The sequence below is a fragment of the Phocoena phocoena genome, chromosome 2, assembly GCF_963924675.1.
Source record: "Phocoena phocoena chromosome 2, mPhoPho1.1, whole genome shotgun sequence".
In the NCBI taxonomy this organism is placed as follows: domain Eukaryota; kingdom Metazoa; phylum Chordata; class Mammalia; order Artiodactyla; family Phocoenidae; genus Phocoena; species Phocoena phocoena.
In genome coordinates this window covers 20,618,717-20,637,533 of record NC_089220.1, presented here as the reverse complement: position 1 = coordinate 20,637,533, position 18,817 = coordinate 20,618,717, and positions in this window count along the sequence as shown.

Sequence of the window (18,817 nt, the reverse complement as noted above, 5' to 3'; positions counted from 1 at the left end):
CACAACAGTGAGAGGCCCGCGTACCGCAAAAAAAAAAATAATGAAAAATAAAAAGGTATAATGATGGCAATGTATAAATAGATTGTAGCTCATTAAATAAAAAAGGAATCCAGATGGATAAATAATAAGGTCCTACTCTATAGCACAGGGAATTATATTCAATGACAAACCATAATGGAAAACATATGGAAAAGAATGTATATATATATATGTAAAACTGAATCACTTTGCTATACAGCAGAAATTAACACAACATTGTAAATCAACTATACTTCAGCAAAATAAACAACAACAACAGTAAAAACAATTAGAGAAAAAAAAAGAATCCAGAAGTCATAGTGATACTAAAAAAAGGGGGAGACTGTATCTCTTCTTCACAGAAGAATGATAGCTAATGAAGGTAGAAGAAATGATAGAATTAAAAGATCACCATTTTGAAAATAACACTCTAATGATTGTTTCAGGCAAGGATAGTAAACAGATATAAAACTATTGGGTAAAATGTAATTGTGGGACAGAATATTCACATAGTATCAATGTACCAAGCCATGGATTTGTAATTAATTCAAAATGGAAATAAGTAACTTTACAGTAAAGAGTTCTAGTAAATAACATCTTATTCAAGTGATCAAACTCAGGATAAATCAATGATTATCCAAACTAACATCAAATACCTCATGATAATGATGCAAATACTTTTGAACTATTCTCACACAAACTCTTTAACTTCAATTTTCTCATGTGGAAAAATTGGATAAATCTAGATTGTAGAACATTCTGTAAGAAAATGGACCTGAGTTCTTCAAGAATATTAATGTTAAATTAAAGAAAGAGATTAGGGAGTGTCCTAGATTAAAGACGGCTAAAGAAACATGGCAGTTTAATGCTATGCACAGTTCATATTTGAATCCTGGATTAAGAAAAAAGAAAGCTAGAAGCCATAAAATGCGTTTTGGGGAAAATGTGCACATGGTCAGTACATTATATATTGTTGTATATGCACATTCTGTTCCTTGGATATGACAAATTATTGTGGTTATTGAGAGGAATGATCCTGTTTTTAGGAGATACTGAACCATTTAGGAGTGAAGTATGATATTTGCAACTTACTTTAAAGTGTTTTCACAAAAAAGGTAGTGAGGTAAATTGAAATAAAGGAGAAAAGGGAGAAACCCAGAAGGGAAGGAAAGAAGGACAGAAGAAAGGAAAAATGTAGCAAAATGCTACTATTTGGTAAATCTGGGCTCTGGAAATATAGTGTTCATTGCAGGTTTCTTTTAACTTTTCTGTATGTTGGAAATTTATCAAAACAAAAGAATGAAATGCTATTTGCAGCAACATGGATGGACTTGGAGATAGTCATACTAAGTGAAGTAAGTAAGGCAGAGGAAGACAAATATCATATGATACTGCTTATATGTGGGATCTAAAAAATTATGATACAAATGAGCTTATATACAAAACAGAAATAGACTCACAGACATAGAAAACAAATTTATGGTTACCAAAGGGAAAGGGGGGAGGGATAAATTAGGAGTTTGGGATTAACATATACACACTACTATATAAAAAATAGATAACCAACAAGGACCTACTGTATAGTACAGGGAACTATACACAATATCTTATAATAACATATAATGGAAAAGAATGTAAAAAAAGAATATATATATAACTGAATCACATTGCTGTACATCTGAAACTAACACAACATTGTAAATCAACTATACTTCAATAAAAATTTAAACACACAAAAAAACCAAAATTGGGGAAAAAGGAACATATACACATGAATTGAGGGTCTTTATTTAGCATTACTATCCATTCTTATGGGTTTTTTACCTATGTGTAAAATGTGTTTTCAATGTTTCGTTGACAGAAATGTAGAGGGACACATGCTCAAAGAAGCATGGAGCTTAGTGTAATAGTGTCTGAGGCCTGATTTCCAGGACTGGAGCCTAGATTCAGCATGAAGAAAGGCTAAGATGCTATTAACTTTTCCCTTATTGCTCCTGCTGCTTCTGTCATACCCTGTTCCAAACCTCTCTGATGGTATGGAGTGCAGGTACTCTTCCATTTTTTTACATTTAAGAACATCTCTTTTATGTAGGGACTGTTCTGTTTACAGAGGTTGGCGCTCTCAGGGATTGTCTTTTGTAGAAGGATGGATATAATCATACAAATGATTGTTTTATAAGGTGGATTAAATAGATGCCTTTAAGGATGTACAGGCTTCATTTGAAATTGTAAGAGGAAGGAAGGAACAATTGTTTCCAATTAGAAGTTGGGTTGAATGAACTGTGCCTTGAGTGGTGAGAAACATAAAATGAGCCAGAGATTTATACCAGCATTAGAGCACTGTGAAGGAAGGTAGAGATATAAAAATGCTGTGTCTTTTGAGACTGGTCAGTTATAAACTGAATTCAAAACACATATGCAAGGGCCGGTGTAGTACAACATGGCGAGGGCCTGCTGCAGACTTAGGAGTATGTACCTATGTATGTGTATGTGTCATAGCAAGAATTTCCTACTGGAGAGAATATCGAATGAGAAGTTGGAGCTGCCGTTTGCTAATCTTCACCATATAAAAGGCACAAAGCCCATGGCTTTGAACAGGGATTTGTTTTTTTTCCTCTGTCAGGGCTGCATCGGACACATCTTCCAAGACAACTGAGGATTTTGGGAGGCAGGGTGAGCTCTCTCTACTCATTTGTGTCTTTATCTAGTTACACTCCTCACACTGTTTACTTCCTGATTTATAGTAAACTAAAGTGAAAATAACCTCTCTGAAGCAAGGTCACCATTTTTGCCTACCTTTGTGGTCTGGCCTATTTCAATCATTGTGTCATTGCTGGAGATAAAAAGGTGCATATTAGGCATGGTTATTGATCCTACTGCATTTTCACTATTCATTGAAACCACTGGCTATCTATATACTCTTATTCCTATCTCCTACATTTTGGCCTCAATTCTTAAGATTCTCTTCTGGGTTTGTTCCCCTATGTGTAAAATACTGTCCTTTTACATTTTTCAGGTTAGAAAACAGGTCAATAAAACAGAGGCAAAATTTTTATATTAGTGAAAAACATATGTATCTATATTGCTCTTAAATAACAATTATATATTTGAAGAAAATTATTAAGAAATACTTATAAATAAAGCTTTCTGTTTTTACTTTAATGAGCATGATAAAATAAACAGCTGATTTTAATGATGGAAGGACAAATCTCAGAATCTTAGATATATTTTATTGAGTAATTTTGCCTACTGTATGGTACTTCCTGAAAAGCCATATCATGAAAAGTTAAAGTTCTTTTCTAAGAGTCAATAGTATGATTGAACATGCTTTTTGGAGTTCTAGTTTGAGTTTTTCAAAAGGCTTCAGTATTTCCAAGGATACAGTTTCCATAATGAATAGGAAGGATCCACATTTTTCGTAAAATGTCTGGGAAGTTAGTAAACATGTGCACATATTAATTAACCTTATGCTATTAATATGTTTGCTGTCACGAGTGCTTAATCATTACCCTAGGAAAATGAAGGTCAAACTTCAAGGAACTGGGGAACTGGACAACACATGTAACTTCTTCCAGAATGGCTGCTTATGCCTAACCTAGCTTAATCAGTCTGCATACTATGAAGACTGGAATTCAGGCATCTCAGTAATATTGCTGTTGCATTTGGAAAGCTTTAGAGCACACTACACATCAGTTACCAAAAACAACTTTTTGAAACTATAGTGGTAGAGTTGCAGCCACCATGGAAATGACAGATGATCACCTTGGAGGAATAGCAAAAAACTGGAGAAGCTGGAAATGTCTAGAGATGGATTGTGCTGTTCTCTGGTGTCACCTCTATCACTTCCGTAGCCTTTTATTATATTATATGTCAAATACTCTATATATATACACACACATATATATATATATATCAAGTATTATCAATTTTGTCAATAGCTGTTTGTATTTCTCTGTCCTTAGAATGATGTACAGAAAAAAATTAGCTATGATTTTATAACAAATGCACCATTACTAATACATATTATTTTAAAAAAACATGTTAAGCATTGCTCAAATTACTTGCAACTAGTAACATCTTAAGGCATAACTGGATCAAACTGTAAATTATGATGATTATTTCTTACCTGTTCTTTATTAGAAGTCATCTGAGCACTTTGAATAATTTTTGGTACAGCAGAGATTAAATAAATATACCTTTGTGGTTATGGTTATTGTTTTTCCAACAGAAGTACATCTTGGAGCAGCCACCAGGAATTTCCATTTCTTTAACCAAACATTTTATACTTAAGGGTCTTGAAACTTATTAATCAATTTACTTATATATCAACGCAATATAATGCTCTTAATTGTTATGGCACACTATAAACAAAAAGAGAAATAATTCACTGAATGAGATTAGTCATTAAAATGACTAATGAATTAAAATAAAGATAGCAAATACAGAGTCAGGAATAAGTTTCTGAAATGTTGTCAACTGTATATTTAGAACTTAAACCTCAGAAATGGACCTTGTTTTGAAGCTAGTTTTTTTTTTAAAGACAAGGTAGACTGGAACTGATGCTCTCACCTGTTTTTCCACTGGGACACTGTTAACTGATTGGTTATGTTCACACCAATGTAGAGCTGGATTGAGTCATATGGACCCCTCAGTCAGACCAACAATTGGTGATGTTTCAAAAGAACATTCTTAAGTATGTGTTCAACATTGATTCAGAGGAAATACTTTAATCTGTGGGAAAACTATAAAGAAGGAAGACTTTTGGTGATGTAGTCTCAGCTTGCCCACCCATTTAACATCACAGGAGTCCTGCTGTGAACTAGGTCCTCTTTAGAAGAAAGTTAATAATCTCTCTTGCTATTTTACCATGTTGTCCAGTGGTCTCACCCTCCTCCCCTAGTGGCTTATCAAGTTGTTTCTTCTAATCACATAGGTTTCCTAAAATATATTCTGGCATATAAAATTTTCTCTATCTCATTATATTCCCAGGTTTTGGGGGGAACTCTGTAATGTTTGTGGAATTCTAGTATTACTTCAGCATCCCCTATAGATGCCAGGTTGACAAGGTATTTAACCAGGATTCATATCAAGGTCAGATTTCCATATGCCTAAGTACTTGACTGTCAACTCAGTGTCCTCACCTCTCCCTAGTCTAAGGTCTCCTAAGGCAGAATTCACCTCCCTGTATAGTCTTGAATTAAATGCTGTTCATGAGAGTCTCTTGGAAGGAAGGCAAGAGGGAGAAACCATCATTCTTCAGGAGATGGGGTAGTTAGTGTCATAGAGGGCAGGAGGTGTGAGGTATATTTCAGGCAAATTGGTGAGAGACCCCACCACCACCTCGCTGTTGCATATTAAAAGTTGATAAGAGCTTACCAGAGATTCTTAGATTTGTCGTGGTTTCTGGGCATGCTTTTGAGAACTACCTGCTTCTACCTGGTGCTGTGGGATGAGATCATTAGTGCTTGTTTTCTTACTTATAATTCTAGCTTTTCCAACAGCTATAGAGACCTCTCTTCCCTGTATTAAATCCCTTCATACGTGTTTCACTTCATACATTTCACTTAGGCAGTCTCTGGAAGGCTGGGCAAATTGTTTCTAAAGGCAGTATTTTGGCAGGATAACGGATGAAGAATTTATACATAGCCTTCCATCTCCCTCTGGTCAAATGTTTTCCCACAGGGCATCAACTACGTCCACACTTCCAGGTAGCTCTCTGTGCCTCAATATCAACATTAAACCTCAGGGCCAGGAGGTGAGGGATGTGCAATGTGGGTATGAGATGCAGTCTTGTCGGGGTGTCCCATGTGAATTTTGTCAGTTTGCACACACAGTTGGTTGCCCCAGTTTAGTTGAAGTAGTCTAAATGGCCAAAGACCCCAGAAGCAGGTGAGGCTGAGAGGATCTGAAGTGAAATATAAAATGTTTTTGCTCTATGAGATTTGGGGCCAGTCGATTCTGGGTTTAAGTCTTGTTTTATATTAGCCATATAACTAGCTGATTTTGCTTGTCCTCTCTGCATTTCCTGAATTTTTTTCGATCATAAGACAATAATGATACATTATTGTAACACTGTGGAATCTTCCTAAAGATTAAATGAGGTAAAGTATATAGTGTATTTAATATGGTACCTGCCACATAATAACGCTGAATAGATGGCTCTTTCCATGATAATTATTATTTGTGGTTTTCCGGGGGATTGCTAGTTCAAGTAGGAGGAAATATGGGTAACCCAGTGGAATCCACTGCCCTTTCATTATGACTTACCATCATTAAGATGCTTCCCCTATCCCTGTTCAGAACCTTGGAAAGACACTGCAAATGATTTTTTTCTTCTCCCCTTTCTACCAAGGTTTCCTTTTTTAAAGGACGTGACTTCTGGAACAGTAGCCTTATACTTCTAAAGGGATGGTAGGAGGATGAAATCACAATTGTCTGAGCCTTAAAGAATTGTGGTTTTTCAGGACTAACTCCATCTTTACTGAAAGGTAATTGAAAACAAGGACCAGAAGGCCAGATGCTATGAACAATGGCTCATGATGTTGGCTACACAGTTTTAATTCTAAAAGTCTATAAAATGAGTTAATCATGTTAGCGAAAACATCAGCTAAGAAGAAAACAAAATGATAAAAGACTATAAACATCTACTAATAAGTTATTACAATTGAGAGAGACATACACTTTAATGATCTCTTTCTCATCTGTAAAACTAAATTTAGAAGTTGGTAATAGTTAAAATGACCTCAGTTTAGTCTATGCTGATCATTGACTGTGGATATTTCACACCAGAGGTTTGGTATATTAAAGTAAAATGAAATTGTACTAATCAATTAACTCTGTTATACATTACCTTTACCTAGAGTGTTAAACTGCAGTGGGACTCTATAAATTTAAATGAAAGATATTTATTGAATAATAGTAGGTTAGAGTTAAAATAAACAAATATAAAGAGTCCTGATTTGTGATTTCTGGGACTTGTTTGATCCTAAAAGAAAAATCTAGTCCATTTCCTATTCTATATTCAGGTAAAAGCATAACTTCCATCAATTTCTCTTTGCTAAACCCTTTCTAGAAGAAGGAAGACAAATCTAAAAGTTGGTTGGGCTCTGCTCACTTGAGGGGCTGGTAATCATCCATCACAGTCTGAACACCAGAACAAAGCCTTCTGAGAACAAATGGAAATTCTCTCCTTACTAAACGTTACTAACATTTTCTTTTCAGAGATGGTTAATTTTAGTGAAATCTCTTAGCATGACTAATCTGGCACTTTAGAGCATCTGCTGTATCTGTGAAATCTGAGCATATTTTTGAGGATAAGACAGGAGACAATTCTCTCTCCAAAGACAAATTATCTGGTCATTTGATCATCTCTGTGCAACAGATTGTGACTGACTCTTGTTGGCCTAGTGTGTACTCAATACCACACTCTCGCTCACCCAGTTCCTACCCGTGACACCCTGTTATTTAAGAGAAAATCACTCAAATTAGTCAGTTGATGTCACAAAGAAAAAGCAAACTGTTGATTGCCTAAGTTCTCATTTTTCAGCTGGTTGCTTTGATTTCATGTATTGATAGTCATGGTGTATCATCCACTTAGGTCATCAGTTTTTCTTGATATTGAAGAGTTATGATCAGACAGCAAAATGCGAGAGGCGATATAAGCTCTTCATTTCAACCAGTTGAAATCAGTTGAAATTGCTGCTTCCACCCACAATTTCCATGTTTAGGAAGACAATTCAATCTTACTACATTTCATCCATTAAGAATTTAGAGACTCTGCAGAAAGATAGTTGTAAAATAAGAGTGTTTAAGGACTTACATTCGCTCACTTGGCTTATCCTTGAGTACCAAGGTGAGTTGACTGTTTGCTCCAGAACATGCACCTAAGTCAGTAATCTGAGAGTTCCCCTTTGGTGGCTGGTCCTAGGATGATAAAGTCAGCTAGCCTGTAAGCCTCCTCCAGGTTTATGTATCATTATACCTTTTTATTTTCATCTTTCCTTCTTTGCTTTTTGTGTGTGATCTTGATATCACATCCCATGATATCTGGAAGATGTGCGGGTAGAGTTCATTATGAGACATTTATTACCAAAAGTTCATACTACTAACATCATGAACACAAGAGAAAATTTCTGATTAGTACTTGCCTTCCATTCCGAGTACCGTCAATTCTTGACTATGCCTCCAGTTTAGTTTTTCTTTTACATCTTTCTTTCTTTCCTTCTCTTCTCCTCTACCTTATTGGTAGGATCCATGTTTTCATCCTGGTAAGTACCACATGGTCCAAGTGTGGAAGATTATCCTTCTTGGTTCCATTTTAGAATGGTTATGGTGATCCCATACTGAATCCTCCTTAGACTTTAACTCTTTTAGATTCTTCAAAATGGAGAAGCTACAAATTTGGTAGATATTTAAAATGCTCATTCTTCTGCAAAGTGATTTTGTGGAGTTTCTAGAGATCCTTCTTCCTATTCCCATTGATGGGGATGTTTTAAATGTACTTCCCTTGAGGTGGATAAATGCTTCTCTTCTGGCTGATGATTTTTTACTTTTCCTCAGACTTCAGACATTCTTTTGGCTGAGGACACCTTCCCAATTCAGGCAACCCTCTTGGGCAGAATCAAAACAATCCTTTACCACTTCTCTGACTATACCCTGAAAATTCTGGAAATAGAGCCTGGTACCCAAATCCACTGTCTTTGTCTTCATAATCAGAAAAGCTAGGCAACCATGGTCTCTCTCCCTTTAGGTTTCTCAGGTATGTTTTAGTCTACTGTGACTCTAAGATCCATAGAAAACAGATAAAGTTCTCTAAGGCATACTAGTGAAGATTCTTTCCTTGGTTTTGAAAAATTAAAGTGCTTTCCAATTTCCCCCCACCATGGCAGGGGTAGAGTCACAGTGCTATAACAGCTCTCTCCAAAAATACTTTATCTCTTGCTTTTTCAGACTCTAAAGGGTGGATATAAATGTTCAGGTAAGGATTAAAAGCTGGCTTTTTACACTCTCTTTTACTTGAAGGTCTTGTGTTTTGGAATTTGGTAGTCATTAATACCTATGATCTATGATTTCAATTGAAATTGTTTCTAAATAAGACCATGTTCACATCCTGTAGAACCTATAAAATAAAACAAGAGCTATTCAGATGAGACCACACTATAGCTGGTTCTCTTAGACATATCTATTCTAAAATCTTTAATCTTTCTCTATGATAAACCTTGGTAATAAATATAGTAGACCTTTTTATATTTGTATTTTTTTTCACATGGCAATTCTTAAATTAACAGAATTTAAGTTAACAGGTCTTAGCTATGTATTGGTCTAGATCTATTGTATGAGTGCAGCTATTTTCATTTACTTCTGTTGTTTGCTTTAGAAAGCCCCAAGTAAAGCATCTGGATTGGATAAAATGCAACTGACTTGGATACAAGCTCAAGGGCAGGGATTGTATCAGCCATCTCTTGCATGCAACCTCATATCTTTCTGACGTGTATTTTCACTCCAGCCACTACCGTGGCACACAGATACATGCAGGTATAATATGACAGCACCTTGCCTTACCAACACTCTAAATCTCTTGCTTTGGGCTCTGGATTTTCTCCACTACTTCCAAATGGGATGCCTGTGGGAATCAGCTCAGCCATGTGACACTTGCAGAAGACAGTTAAGTTTCCATGCACAACCCTCAGAAATTGGGGATGAGAACTGCTCTTCTCTGTCTCAGGTGAACAATTCTGAGGTGCCCATACATGGCTCCTCAGAAGATCCCAGGTGGAATTTTGTTCCAGTTCATTGAGGTAGTCAGTTCAATGATGCAATTTTAAATTAACTTTCCCTCCTGCCCTGTGTTGCTCTTCTAGTTCCCTACACCAGTTACTTGGGTTCATTTCCAGAATTAAACTTTATGCATTCAAGCCCTTCTCTCAGGACCTTTTGTGAAGGAACCTAGGCCAAGACCATACTTTTTGTTTCTCTGTTCACTGAAGAAATACAAACATTTAACAATGGTGCAGCCTGGAACATAGTAAGTATTCAGCAAAATGCTGTTGAGTGAGTGACTGAATGGTGTCCGGAGGATGGACAAGATAAGTGCCAGTCCTTGTAGAATGCAAGCATAAGAGCATTTATTCCTTTGTGGGTTGTGCTGCTTCCTAAGATGATTATTAATAGGTATCATCAGTGTCTTTCTGCTGTATTATCTGAAACATGCCGCAAGGCTCTTCTCAGAAAGAGGGAATTGCCTCTTCACTCTAACGTCAGGATCTCCAGGAAAATGATGTTTCACAGGTGAATTATTGAGGCCTAACATGGAGTCCAGCATGATGCATTGTTCTTTGCTCATAAATAATGCAAAGAGGATACCAGGCAAAGATAAAGGCCAGTGATTTATTCCACATAACCTTTATGTAAACCTCATAAATTGTGTGCAGTGATGTCTGGGAATGTGACAGAGGCTGTGGCACCAGGTCGTGTTGACAGTGGCAAGCATTTCATGCATTGAGAACAGGAGAACGAAGAGAACACTCCTCATACCTCTTGTACTGTCTCACTAGGGAAAAATGGAGGAAACAGCAAGGTTTAAAACAGTAATAACATTCAGAATAGAGCAGAGATTGAAGAATTAACAGTAACATTGATATGGAGAAAAAAACAGTACTACAAAAAGCACATTATATAAGATATCATTATGAATAAATTCATTTGCACGAAGTTTTATTGTTTCTTACCTGCCAAGTTATAGAAATTACACACACACACACACACACACACACACACACACACACATATTTGCACAATATCCTGATGACATGGGAAATGCTTATCCATTTCCAGCAGAGTGACTTTCCAAGACTGGGATTTTAAAATCTTTTAGGATTTATTTTCATTGTCTCTATTGGTAAAGAATGATACATGTGCAAGGAGTTGGGGTGTTAAATAAAGGTCTAAGTTGTAATAATTCAGTCTTCACTCTGCTGCATTTACCATGGAAAGTCACAATGTGTAGTAAAAACTGGGCTTAGAGAAATCATAATGGCTTCTTATGTAAGGAGGAGGTGAAACCCTAAAAATAATGAAATGCTATGTAATTTAATGAGATAAAGCTAAACGAGAACTAGAACATTAACAGCTAAATCCAAAAGGGGGGAAGGTCATAGAGAAAAACAAAAACAAAAGCAAACCCCACTTGCCGTAGCATCAGTTCGGTCTTGTAGAGCTGACTGTATTCTTAAAGTACTGGGTATCATAACACTTCAAGTAATAAGTCACCATGAGATGCATAGGACTTATTCGACTGGAGTTATTCAGTCTTTCACTTTAACTCTGCTATGCAAATTTCTTCCAGGAAAATTCCTTTTTTCTTTTTTTCTGGAGTTCCAAAACCTTTGAAGGAACCAAAGGAGATCACAGAGAGGCAGAATTAGCTAAATTGACTAAGATAATATTGTTAATTATTTCTATCATCATTTGGCAAAGGCTAACTTTTACACTTAAATAAGAGATGCTATCATTTGCTTGTAAATAAAAATGCTGACTCTATTAAGCAAAGAAACAACAAAAACCACGGCGGTTTCATCTGCTGCTTTGACCTTAAAAGAGAGATTTTTCACACAATGAGCATTGAATGCTTTGTTTCTCCATTTGATTGGTACCTGGAATCAGATTTTTTTTTTTTTTTTCTTCTTTTGCGGTACGCGGGCCTCTCACTGCTGTGGCCTCTCCCGTTGTGGAGTACAGGCTCCGGACGCGCAGACTCAGCGGCCGTGGCTCACGGGCCCAGCCGCTCCGCGGCATGTGGGATCTTCCGCACGAACCCGTGTCCCCTGCATCGGCAGGCGGACTCTCAACCACTGCGCCACCAGGGAAGCCCTGGAATCAGATTTTGCTTTAGTCTTTTTCCTATTACAAACATTATTTTTCTAATTAGTTAAAAGAAAACATGACTGTAACATTGAGAATAGGAAAGCATCATATTAGAATTTCAATTTCTAGCAATGATCCCATGCAGTTCTAAAGCAGCTACACAGTTTAGCTACCCTTGATATAAAAATACAAGTTATAGAAAGCACAGCTTCCAAGTCCCTAAAAAAAACAGCACTGCCACACACCTAAAGCTTAACCCTCTTACAGGCTGACCTTTAAGAGTCATGTGCCAAAACAGTTGAGCTATTGCTCTTTAGAAATATAACGTAACCTGCATGTGGAGAAAATTCCCCAAAAGGACATAGCATTAAAGAGATGATTACTTTTCTTGGGGAATTAAATAAGTACAATGTAATGAAGGAGTGTGAACAAATTCACGTTCTCTATGCTGTGTTTCTGCAGCCAGACATTAAAAGCACTATCCACTCTTCTTAGCAACCCCCCAGATTCAAATTAATAAGTCATTGTACCAGCAGGGTATTTATTGAGTGCCTCCTGTGTACTCAGCCCTGTGAGAGGGATGTGGGAAATAGCTAGTTTAATATGTAGTCTGGATTCTAAAGAGAAAAAAAATCTAGTTAGGGAGTTAAGACAAACATAAGTCATGTAATAAATAATGTTTAAATATTACTTCTCATCTGGATGAAATGTCACTTTTTCTCTAGTCTCCAACCAGTTGTCAAACTTCAGTGGTATTATGGATTGTATATTTGTGTTCCTCTAAAATTCATTAGCTGAAACCCTAACATCCAATAGGATAGTATCAGCAGGTAAAGCCTTAGGGAAATAATTCGCTCATGAGAGTGGAGCCCTCATCACGGGATTACTGCACCCGACCCCCCACTACCCCTGAAACAAGAAACTTGAGAGAAAGAGAGGGAGAGGGAGGAAGGAAGAGAGAGAGAGAAAAAGAGCTTGCTTCCTGTCTCTCTGCTCTTTGCCCTGTGATGATACATCAACCTTGTCTGAAAACCAGGAAAAGTGTCTTTTTCAGACACTGGATCTGCTGGTGCCTTGATTTTGGACTCCTCAGTGTCCAGAACTATGAGAAATAAATGTTTGTTGTTAAGTCACTCAGACTATGGTATCTTGATATAGCAGCCCAAATGGACTCCGACAAGCGATATTACTCTTTGTGTTTTTAAAAAATAACTTCTTCTCAAGTGTTTTTAATAACTCCCACTTCTGATAGGTAGAGAATAACCTTAATCATATGTGATAAGATAAATATTTAGCGGGGGAGAGGGTCACAGTCTTATCTTGGGAGACAATTCTTCATAGGTCTCTTATTTTTCGGCACATCTTTAGAGCAGACCATCTTTGTTTACTCTCTTTCCAAGAATGTTTGCGTAGTGAACAGCATTGGACAATAGAGATAGTGTCTCCCTTCAGAGCCACTGAAAGTTTGTTTCCTGTATAATATAATAAACATAATAGCTTCCTTTGGGGCAAAAGGCAGGCATGCTTACTGTCCATTTAAAAAGAGTTCAGTTCCATAAGCTTGGGGCTTCTCTCCTGTGATGTAACCCCTTATGGGAGTAGGTGTCAACCTGGCCCTCTGCATTGCTCTGTTGGAATTTGGGTGAGGAGAAGCAGTAAAAATGCTAATCCTCTAGCTGCTGCTATTGCTGTGGGTAATGAAGTCCTTATTCTCCGGCCCAGAGGTCCCATGTCTTCTACCTGTATCCAAGAAACTGTGACAGGTCACCTGTCCACTCAGATCCTTCGCAGCTTTTTACATCTTGCCCCTCTCACTTGTCTTTTTTTTTTACACTTCATTTGGCTGTTCATTTATCTGATGAGGGAAAGGACAAAAAATTACTTGGTGGATTCTTGGGAAAAAAATCATTGGAGTAGTAGAAAAATTACCCTTCCCAAGAGGGAGTTTGTGGCAGGAAGGAGAGAGAAGATTGAGAAAGCAGTGGGTTGCAGAAGAGGGACATCATTTTAAATGTATAACACTTACATTTGGATTTTCCGTAACTTGGCCCATCTTTCCTGTCTTCATTGTCATTATTTATATATATGAATTCTTGATTATTTTCAAACTGATTTGTGTGGCATGGTCCATTTTACTCAGATTATTCCCAAATACAACTTCTTCATTATTTTATAATTCATCTTCCTTTCCTTGCCCCACCCCTGCCCCAGCCCCTATACCATCTCTGGGGTCACCTGGGCATGTGATCACATGCAGACCTTCTGCTAGTGAAGACGAAGTCCAATAATTCCAAGTACTTCTTTTGATGAATCAGAAGCTTCAGAAAAGTTCTTGTTTCTTTCTTTCCCCTCCTTTTGGTGGCACCTGGGTTTAAAAAGTGTTTACATCATTCTTCTGGTGAGGGAGGTATGAATTCACAAATTATTGGTATCTATACAATGTCTCCTGATCTTGCTGTTCTCTGCTATCCAGTGGCCAGTTAGATCTTCTCCCTAGACTGGTCCCTACTAAGATAAACTGGTCCTGTCTGGCTTTTTGTGTGTGTTATGCTGGCACACAGCTCTTAGGTGTGTGTCCTGGCCATTAGCTATCAGTCCTCAGGTCCCTGCACAGTGAATGATGTTTGTCCAGCCCTCCATGTCCCATCCCAGTCTCCAGGATTCTCTAGGTTCTCTGAGCATCTATACACAGACCATGGGGTACAAGAAACTCACCTTCAATCTCATCTACTTGGCTTCTTTTTTTTTTTATATTGAAGTGTAGCTGATTTACAATGTTGTGTTACTTTCTGCTGTATATTTGGCTTCTTTGGTCCATTTCTCTTATTCTGTTTTCTGTGCTGAAGTTGGGTGCTCAGCCTCTCCCATGTTATACCCAGGGAACAACCACTACCTCTGATCATTTTTGATCTACCAAAACTCATATGGGTATCTTGTTTACCTTTTCTACCCAACAGGCACCACCCCCACCCCCACCCCCAATGCCCCATGACCTAATCTAACATGCAGAAAAGGAATATCCTAAGATAGCAGAAACATACACACACACACACACACACACACACACACACACACACACACACAAGTCTATGATCTAAATGTGCCTTTTGTGTGTTAATGTTTGTTAAGGGAATGTAAATTTTTTTTTCTTCTCCTCAAAGTTTGACTTTCAAGACTATTATCTTGATTCACAACTAACATTTTGGTATTAAAAACCTGAAAGACTCTCTCTGCATTTCTGTCCTAAAAGTTTTAATTCTCTACTTCCATGTTTCTCCATCATCACTCAACCCCTCAAGGTAGAGAAATAGACCTGAATGACTAAGACAAAGTTTTGTGCCTTAAAATGCAGAGACAGATAATGTATTTTGCAAAGTATCATCTTATTATAATTGTTTATTTCCAAATCTCCTTGCAATTGCCTCCCTCAATGCTTTCCTCATGCTCTTTTCATTCGTCTGTAAAGCTTCCACACAGTTCTTTTAATCTACCCAACATCCATGCATGTTTTAAAATCTGGATTCAGTATCATCGCTTCTAAGAAGACTTCTCTTACCATCTAGGCTGTATTCCTTTTATTCATAAAATGCCAAACCCCTGTTGCCCGGTGGTTCTAAAATCATTTTCTTTAGGATGCTCAATTTATAAGGATGTGCTTTGCAAACCACCTAGAGAGAAGACCTAGGTTTTTTATTCTCCTTTGAAACATAGCATCTCTAACTTTATTTGATATATATTGGTAAGTTATTTTATTTGTGAAGATAAAATAGTTCAAGAGTAAAAAAAAAATTAAAAATTTGAAACCATTTATCATTAATTTTATAATTAACAATAGGTAACCTTAAAATGATTCAGTAATTTTCAGTTCTCACATATTCACTTAAGCCATATGTGCTTATGTCTTATGTTAATGGTATTATAGATTCTTTGAAAATAGTGAATATGTTTTACCTTTCTATGTTTCCTCTACACCTTCTAATTTGTACACAAATATACAAGTTGATAAATAGTTGTGGTTTTGATTGGCACTGCTATGATCAAATTCTACAGTGATGCAGGAAAGAAAAACTATGGGCTATTCATGCAGAGCTATATGGGTTAGATTGAACTCCATCTAGGCCTTCAAGGATGAATAAGGTTTGAAAAGATAACTAGGAAGAGGAGAGAAATTTATGAAGTGTGACAGCCTGAAAGTTTTGGAGTTGGAAAAACAATCAATGGTCTCATCTTGTGCATTTTATAACATGTGGCTGGTTAAGCTTCATCCCAGAGTCTTTAGCATAAGTGAATCTTCTCTTGAGAATAAAGGGCTATATAATTAGCAGGTTAAAAGACAAGCCATGTGTCATTGTAAAACCCTCTTAGTATTTGCCATTTAAGGACCAAACATGTTATTTTGTTCAAAATTGTCATGCATAGCTGAACTAGTATTCCTGTAATTAGCAAAGCCACCTTTCCATTGTATATAAAATGGTAATGCATATTTTTACTAGTGCTAAGCACCCGTAGTGATAACTTTAAAAGATATAGAACTTTATAACAGAAAGGATCTTTGAAAATATAGTTCAATCCCTTATTTAAATAGATACTAGAAGGTGAGGCCCAGAGGTGGGAATTGAAGTCTCCAAGGTCACATGACTGGTAAAGAACAGAGCAGGGGCACAACTTGTCCTTTGACCCTCCAAACCTACACTCATGCCCCTCGAAAGGAGATCTGCCTTTCCAATGGAGATGAATTATGGAATAAAATAAGAGGGTTTAGCATTTTGAAACACATTATGCTCTCAACACACTACAGCAATGCTGCTGTTCTCAGGAAATTAAAAAGCAATTTTGAGAAATGAAATGGGTCAAATGAGCTGTCACTGAAACTAAAGGCTGTGGTTCAACCAGTAAATCAGTAACTGCTTCCTGTACCTGAGATTTTCAACCCCTCAGGGTGGGAAGTAAACCACCAAATAAATTTAAAAGGATTTCCACTGAGTGTTTCTTGTGAAACTCTGAAGTCATTTATATGACATGCTCTACACCCTCAATTTCCGGTGCAAAAACAGAAAGGCATTCAGAAGTCTCATTTTTTAAGAGGATTATTTTCTACCATATTTTTTAAAATATCATAAAGGGTTTTATCAGGAGAAGTCTAATTCTCTTAGCTGAATGAAAGGCTCAGATATTTTTATAACGAACATTAAAATTTCCTTCTTCCTTCTCTTCTTATTGATGATCTACTGCCATTGCTTTCTTTCCTCTCAGGATTCCAGGGAAGAAAATCAGCCAACAAGATGAAATAGCTTCATTTTAACTTGGCTTGATATGCAATTTTAATGACAATTTTACATGCATTAATCAACCAACCCCCAGAACACTCAGAGGTCAAATTAGTATTTAAATAGACATTCTAAATGCAAATGAGTGTCCAGTCATTTATTTGTGAATGGTTTGACAGAACAGCAACTCCCCAAATCATCCTAGAGTATTAGGAACCTGGAAAATCAACAGTGAGCATTGATTTCTTCACCTACTTGATTTTAGCAATTGGACTTCAACTGCATGAAAACTCAAGAAAGAAAAGTGTTTTGTGCTGTTTTCAGTCTCATCTGCACAGGTCAGTGCAAATTGCTCACTTACAGATGTTATTTTGGCTTTGGTTGACCACATCTATAATTCAGTTGCAGGTCCCTGATAAGGTTATCTTGGGTCTTCACTGAGCCTAGTTAAGTTTTATGATCCTTAGATTCAAAAGTAGTAAACCCTGAATTTCAGGTAGGTAACAGATTGTGGTAATGAGATTGCTATACTGTGCTCTCTGATTTCCAGAGTTACTTACTATAATATCTACATAAATGAGCATTTTACAATTACCTACTGCTATACTGAACAGATCTTATCTCATGATGGTGAATCATAGTGCAGTAAAGTATCAGTGGTCAGAGGTATGTGGTAGGTGCAAATATGACCCCCCAAATATGTCTCCATCCTATTCCCCCAAACCTGTGAATATGTTGTGTTACATGGAAAGAGGAAATCAGGATGGAAGATGGAACTAAGGTTAGTGATCAGATAACCTTAAAATAGGGAGATTATCCTGGCTTATCTGTGTAATCACATGGATCTTTAAAAGACAAAAGGAGGAGGCAGAGGAATGTGTGTCAAAGAGATTGTGAGAAAGACTTGAGCAGCCAGTGTTGGCTTTGATAAGACAAGATGGGACCACAAGCCAAGGAACGTGGATAGCCTAGAAATGGAAAAGGCAAGAAAACAGATTCTACCCTAGAACCTCCAGAAGGCAGTCCTGCCAACACCATGATTTTAGACCGTTAAGAACATTTTTGGACTTCTGACTTCCACAACTATAAAACAATAAATTTTTGTTGTTTTGAGCCAATAAGTTTGTGATAATTTGTTACAGCAACAATAGGAATCAGGATATTTGGACTCCACTCATCTGGATTGACTTAAGTATTGTTTAAGGTGACTTTTCACTTATTCATTTTAACTGTGAATAATATTTTATGAATATACTACAATGTATTTTATTATAATGTATTTATCTATTCCTCTGTTTATGGAGACAGATGCTTTCCATAGCTTGCTATTACAAGCATCCTAAAATAACCTCCTTTACTCACTTCCTTGTATTTTTACATGAATATTTTCCTTGGGCATAAACTTAGACATAGAATGGGATGTATGAAACACCCATTTTCAAATCAAATAGGTATTGATAAATTGTTACTCAAAGTGGCCAGACCAATTTAAACAACCACCACAGTATTAAGGTTTGAATTTCTCCACATTCTGGCCACAACTAGTCACAGAGTTTTGTTTTGTTTTTTGTATTTAAAAAAATTTTTATTGGAGTGTAGTTGATTTACAATGTTGTGTTAGTTTCTACTGTACAGCAAAGTGAATCAGTTATACATGTACATATATCCAT